The sequence below is a fragment of the Mustela nigripes genome, chromosome 13 (genome assembly GCF_022355385.1).
Source record: "Mustela nigripes isolate SB6536 chromosome 13, MUSNIG.SB6536, whole genome shotgun sequence".
Lineage (NCBI taxonomy): Eukaryota > Metazoa > Chordata > Mammalia > Carnivora > Mustelidae > Mustela > Mustela nigripes.
In genome coordinates this window covers 127658468-127665679 of record NC_081569.1, presented here as the reverse complement: position 1 = coordinate 127665679, position 7212 = coordinate 127658468, and the positions used below count along the sequence as shown (strand labels likewise).

The 7212-nt window shown below is 38.6% G+C and overlaps 1 pseudogene; it reads right to left on the bottom strand.

The window, feature by feature from the left end:
* Positions 1 to 1269: 1269 nt before the first annotated feature.
* On the bottom strand, positions 1270 to 2651 carry LOC131999456 (cyclin-dependent kinase 1-like; annotated as a pseudogene).
* Between the last annotated feature and the right edge of the window lie 4561 nt (positions 2652 to 7212).

Genomic DNA, 7212 nt, shown 5'->3' with positions numbered 1-7212 from the left:
TTTATGTCTTTTGATGCTATTGTAAGTGGTATTTGTGGTAGCCAGCCTCCAGGTTGGCCTGAAATGCTCCTTCCCTCCTAGTATTCATGCTTGTGTATAGGATCCTCCCCACCCCCCACACATACATTGTACTAGGGTTGATCTGTGTGACCTATTGAATATGGTGAAAATGATGGAATGCCACTTCTGAGACTGGGTAATCAAAGGCATTACAGCTCCTTGTTTGCTCTCTTATATTGCTTGTTCTGGAAGATATGGGAGCAGCTCTACTGAAAGGTCCAATGTGGACCTCTCAGTGGAGAAACTGAGACCTCTATCAGCAAGATGTGAATGAGTGATCTTGGAAGTAGATCCTCCAGCCCCAGTCAAAACTTCAGATGAGTGCAGCCCCAGTTGGCATCTTGATAGCAACCTTCTGAGAGATGCTGAGCCATGCTACCCCTGAAACTGCTCCTAGATTCCCAACTCTCAGAAACTATGTGAGATAATAAATGTTTGTTGTTTCAAGATGCTAATTTGGTAATTTGTTATGTAGCAATTGAGAACTAATATAGTATTGTTTCTTTTAAATTAATGGCATCTATTTTATTTCAATTTCTAATTCTTTGTTTCTAGAATATAAAAATTCTTTTCTTTTTCTAATATAGACATTGTATCCTGTGTCCTTGCTAAAATCAGCTCTTTTGCAGATATTTTAGGCTTTTCTGCATAGGCAATCATGTCATCTGTGACAAAGACAGTTTTACTTCTTTTCAAATCTGCATGTCTTTTATTTATTCGACTGCCTTATTAAACTGGCTAGGACTTTTAGTATAATGTTGAATAAGATGGTAAGAGCAGATATTCTTGCCTTGTTTTTGATCTTGAGGGGAAAGCAGTTCAGTTATTTACATGAGTATAATGTTAGCTGTAGATTTTCCAAAAAATGCTCTTTATCAGGTTGGGGAAGTTTTCTTCTGCTCTTAATTTACTGAGGGGTTTAACGCCCCCACCCCAACTCTGTAGTTCCTGTCATCAATACTAGATTTATAGTTTTATTATAGTAACAAATACTTGTTACAGTTAGATCTACACTCATACACAGGATTACTATATTTAAATTGATATAGAACAATATTTACATTTTAAAGTTACACTTTTGAAATTAGATGATGAAGAGCAGCTTAAGTTTCACAACACAAAAAAGAGCACATAAGACAAAAATAGAGGTGGAGCAAAAATATAACTATCTGTTCTTGAGACAGCATGTGGAGACTTTTTGTCAGAAAGCTACGTCTTCTCAATCTGATTGTCCAAATCATTAAAATATGGATAATTCAGTATCATTTTTCCAGAAACTTGTTTGGTGGGATTAACCTGCCAATGTGCTGACATTTTTGAAAGCAAATCCAAGCCATTTTCAATCAAGTTTATGATATGGGATGCTAGACTTCCTGGTTTCCACTTGGGAAGTGTGCTCTTAACAGTTTTATAAAGATTCCACTTCTGGCCACACTTCATTACTGGGGGTGCCCAAAGCTCTGAAAATCCGAAGGAGTTGATCAATTTCTGAATCTCCATGGAAAAGTGACTTATTAGTTGCTAATTCTGCAAATAGAGTATCTGCACTTCAAATGTCAACAGGACTTGTGAGCTGACCCCAGCAATACCTCTGTGCCAGTGTTATTACTTCATGGACAATATATGCTCCTAGGTATTCCAGAAACACTGGCAAGGTCAAAACCAGCCAACTTAGTTATCCCTTTGTTGTCGATAGATTTTGAGGTTTTAAGTCTCTGTGAAGAGCTCATTCAGAGTGACAAAACAACATCCCTTGTACGATTTGGCCCAAATTAGTCTTAATATGTGAAGAATCCATGAACTGACTAGGAGGGAAAGAATCCAAGTATTTCTCAAGAACCAAGGAATTCAGAGATGTGATACAAGCTGGAATCCTGTATAAGCACATCTTGAAGACTGACTATATTTAGATGACAAAGTTCTTTTAATAGAGAAATTTCCTGAATTGTGGAACTAAGAAACTCTTCATCTTTACTTTCTTGTCTGATTTTGTTCATGGCTACCACTTGACCTATAGTTTTACGTCTACCCTTGTACCAGACTCCATAGATATTTTCTCCAATTTTTTCAATTTTGGTGTTATATTTTATAGTTATCCAATAGGTGTGGTGAATCCTGGCTTATTATTCTGTGATGGTAGTCTTGGGCAAGTTGGGGTCATAGTGGAGGCAGTTGTGGCAGCTTCCTTGTCTGTGTCTTTCTTTCTTAAACTTTGGAGAGCCTGAGAATTTTTATTATGAATCATTTTCTAATATTCCTTCTGAGTCTGTTGAGATAAGCATTTGTTTTTTTAAAAAATTTTGTTAAATATGCTAAATTTCATTGATTGATTTTTTAAAAATACTTTAAATATTTATTTATTTATTTGAAAGAGAGAGAGAGTGGGAGAAGGGGGAAGGGTAGAGGGAGAGAGAACATGCAGGCTCCATACGGAGTGGGAAGCCTGATGGATGCAGGGCCTGATCCATGACCTTGAGATCATGACCGGAACCAAAATCAAGAGTTGGATGCTCAATTGACTGAGCTATCCAAGTGCCCTCAGTGATTGAGATTTGAACCTTGTGTTCCTGAGATAAACCCCACTTGGTCATCATACCTGAATTATTCTTAAAAATATTTGATGAATACTTTTTACTTTTTTATTATTTGAGGCATATCTGCATTTTGTGCATCTTCAAGAGACCAGGAGACTCTATTCCCCATTGGCTGCTGTTGAGTTACAGTAGTCCCTTGGTGCCTGAATGTGGGCGGACAAGTATGTTTTGTAACCCTCTCAGATCCTTGGGGGAAGCGTCCAGACCAAGACATAAGGGAATCTTGGACTGTTGGTAATATCCTGCCCACGTGAGTCAATTTATTTCTTCAAATCAAGTATTTGTTCAGCTTTAATTTGGATCAGCTGAAAACTGGGATAGTAAGGAGAGGAATGGAGAGGGAGGACTGCAGGTGGAAACCTCAATGTAGGGAGAACATTTAGATCCTGGCTACCCTACAATGACAAATATTCACAATTCAAAGCATGGCTCCTAGGGTCTAAGTTACAACTCCAGGGTTGTTTTATGGTATTCCTTTTGCTTTTTCTGAGAAGAGTTTTGAAATGATGTTTTTTCCTCCATTGCCTTAAGTTTCTACTGGTGTACTAGTACGCTGGTGATGGACGAGCATGTATTTCCTTACATGTTGGAGCGCCTGGTGGACCCACTCCTTCATCTGACTCTGGCCTGACTATTTACTTTTAGTGCTTTGAATTTATTAAGCGTTTGAATCAGTATTTGGTGAAAACTCAGTGTCCCCTTCTTTGGGACTCCAAGGAGATGGGTATGAGATTCTATGAAAATTTATTTTTGCTTGAGAGCATTAACAGCAAGCATTAAAAAAAGCCTCTTCTGGTCTGCCTTGGAAGCTCGGGTCAGTGTCCGTGTGCTCTGAACCGGGGGACTAAGATATGAGACTGGGAAAAGGGAAATTCCAGTAGATGAAATGATAAGAGAGAACCTGCGTGGCTGCCAACTTCTCAAAGAAATATGTGGAGAAGGGCTAGAATCTCTTGGCTTTCTCCCACATTCAGTCAGCTATGGACTTTGGGGGTCTGTGAAAATAGCTGGTATGCAGCCTAGAGCAATGCAGTCTCTCTTTGTCTGTCCTCTATCCTGTTTTGCATTTTCCCACTCACCTCTCCTCCTCTAATCTAGACTGGGACAATCAGATGACAAAAGAGTTCTACTTTATAACACAAGTGCAGGTAGGTATTTATAGTAGGGAAATGGACTGAATGAGCTAGCTGCTAAAAATAGAAGGTCTGACTTAATCCATTCAGGAAGATTGTGGCCCAATGCATTTAGGGATAAAATAAATCAGTTCAGATCTAATGTTCAGAAAAAGTAGCCCAGATTGGGATAGTTGGCTTCTCATGAGAAATGATATAGATTTTTCCAAATGGGCAGCAATGGTGGGGATGAGCACCTTTTGCAGGCAAAAGGCTTGACCATTAGCCTGGACATCAGAAGATCTTCAAATACCAATTTTCTGTCAATGTAATGGTTGATGCTCATTCATTTTCCCCACATGTGCAGGTTCTTTGAATGAATATCAAATGCACAGTATTTATTGAGCACTGAGTGCCGTGCCATGCTATACCCTACTCATGCTTTTTTGTTTAGGTCTCACAACAACCCTAGCATATGCTCTCCATGCTGCTGATAGACAAAGTGAGGCTTAGTTAGGATTTTCCAAAGCCATATTGTTTGTGGATAGAAGGTTGAGATTTGAACTCATTTGGAGATAGAAACTGAGTCTTCTGGTATTTATGCCATCCTCTTGACATTTTATTCTGGGTTGTGCACGTATAGGCCCTCAGCTGATGCTTGTTTATGGTGAAGACTTTCTTGGCTCCCTCTCTCTTTTATCTCTTCCTACCTTGAGTTCAACAGCCTACTGTGCTATTCAACTTCACATCTACCCTATGTCATCTATCAGTCATTTTGGAATGTTAGTTCCAAAAAAACCCTACCTTAACCATCATGATGGTCTTAAAAAAATAACTGTAAATTCTTTGATACTCCTCCTATTGAGAGTTGGGGTCTGTGGCTCCCCTCCTTGAATCTGCTGTTTTGACCACCTGAGCACTGCCAAAGTGACACTGCATTACTCCTGCAGGAGGGTAGGTCATAAGAAGCCATGCAGCTTCCGCTTTGTTCTCTTGGAATGCTTACTGTCCATGCTGTGAAAAGCCAAAGCCATATGGAGAAGCCCCATGTGTGGACGCACTGGTCATCAGTCTCATCTGAGTCCAGTCCTTGGTTAGCCCAGCCCAGGTAACAGACACATAAATGAAGAAGCCATTGGAAGTGGATTCTCTAGGTCTAGCTCTTCTGGTTCAATGTTTCTGTCATCCAGATGTTTGTTTCCTCAGTAGAGGCCCCAGACATCATGGAGTGGAGACATACCATTCCACCAGGACCCTGCGTGAAGCCCTGACCCATGGAATCTGAGGAGTGTAAGGAATATTGTTACATTTTAACGATTTGAGCTACTCTTAAATCATACATCAAAATCATATGGTGGTCTATCATTCACAATTATTATTTTTAAACTTTTTATTTACCTATTAATTTTAATTTTAATTCCAGTGTAGTTAACATACAGTGTTATGTTAGTTTTAGGGATATAATAGAGTGATTCAGTAATTCTGTATATTTACTCATTGTGCTTCATGATGGGTGTACTCAATCCCCTTCACCTGTTTCACCCATCCCCCCACCCACCTCCCCTCTGGTAACCATCTGTCTGTTCTCTAGAGTGAAGCATTAAAAATTATTTTTAATCTACCAGCTGACAGCTCATTTGGGTCTTCCTTGGATTATGTGGAAACTGCAATCCACTGAATTTTTCTGTCACCAAATTTTGGAGTAGCCTGTTACATATAAAGAGCAGCTAGAATATCCAAATTCATTCAACTAGATGGTGAGTTTTAAAGACAGAGACGATGCTGGTTACTTCTCTGGAAAGCTTCTTGACATCCTCTTCAGCACGAAGAACATCACTTCTGTGTAGTATGTTTATGTGTTGAAGAAAGGGAAGAAGGAGGAGGTTTTTCATAGCAGAGGTCTGCAGATTTTTTCCCCTTGAGTATCCCTTGAAAGAATTTGGAGAGACAATGTATGCCCGTGCATACATTGATATCTACAGTTTCCCATTATAACTTTACATAGTTGCAAAAATTGTGATTTAGGGCATATTGTAAATACTGACATTCAAAAATAAACCTTTGTTTGCTCTTTCAAGTTCCCAGTGAAGTCTAAATATCATGTGATTTGATACTACTCTGTTCCGTTTACAGATACCCAAACAAGCTTTTCTTCAGCAGTCAGACATTTTTACATCATTTCTTTTCTCCTTGACGCATATTTTCATTCCACTCTCCCCACAGAATTTTATCGTAATGTAATAAATTTTTATGCTTGAAAGTTTTTTTATTGATTTCAGTATCATACTTCTTTGCAACAAAAACATACATATAAATTAAAATAGCATTTTAAAACATTTCATGTGACTAAAAGCCTTTAAGTATTGAAACATTTCTTCTGGATTGAATTCTCATTATAATTATTATTACTATACAGTTGAGAAACAACATAAATATATATTTTTATATACAATTATTAAACACAAAAAGTGAAATGCATTAGAAGTGCATCTATATGAAGTGGATGGGATTTTATAAATTTTTTCATCTACCTGTAGGTGAATATTACTTATTGCTAGAATGAGACAATTATAAATACAATAGTATTTTTTGTTTGTTAAGACAAATGTTGAAAAGATTCACATGAGTACATGGAAAATGTTGTTCATATAAGTAGACGGAAATATAAGGAACATTGTTGCATTTGAATTGAGTACTTCCAACTAAGATATTAAAAATCACATAGTGATCTATCATCAGAAATTATTATTTGATGATCTGTCAGCTGTCAGCTGAAAAGGTCCTCCTTGGATTATGTGGAAAATACCTGACTTGGGTAAAAGCATGTAACTAGACATTTGAGTTACTCACTTGCAAATGAATTTGTTATCCTCTCATTATAGATATTCACATCAGAATGTCTATTTACTCCCTCTGTTTGGAGCCCTGGAAGTTTACACTCCAGGTTTGGGATGAGTGAGAACTGTGCCTTTCTTTTGGTAAGTGGGAGAGAGTCTTGCCTGAAAGAGAAGGTGGGTGGGGAAGGAGAACTCTCTTGATACCCCAGTGCAGGCAGATCAATTTTAGGAGAGTCTGCTGGAAAACAGGGTTTGGAAATTGATCCTCATACATCTATGCTCCCAAACCAAGTCCTTTTGTACTCTTAAGAGTATGTGTACCTGAATTTGAAGACCACTGTCCCAAAGACTGCTAGAACCATAGCAGTGTTGACACTTTTGGATGGATAGGTTTGCCAGAGTTTCTTCCAGGGTATTGGCTCTCAATGGACTGCTCTGTGCTAAGTGCTTTATAGGGAACATGACACTGTGTCCCGAGATCAACCTGCTGATGAGGATGCAGGGGTTGAAGGAAATAGCAGCCACCGAGTACCAATGCTGGGATTCAAGCCCCAGCCTATGGGTTTATAGTGTCTGAGCTCTTTAGCTGCTGTGTTAAATGGGGTAGCA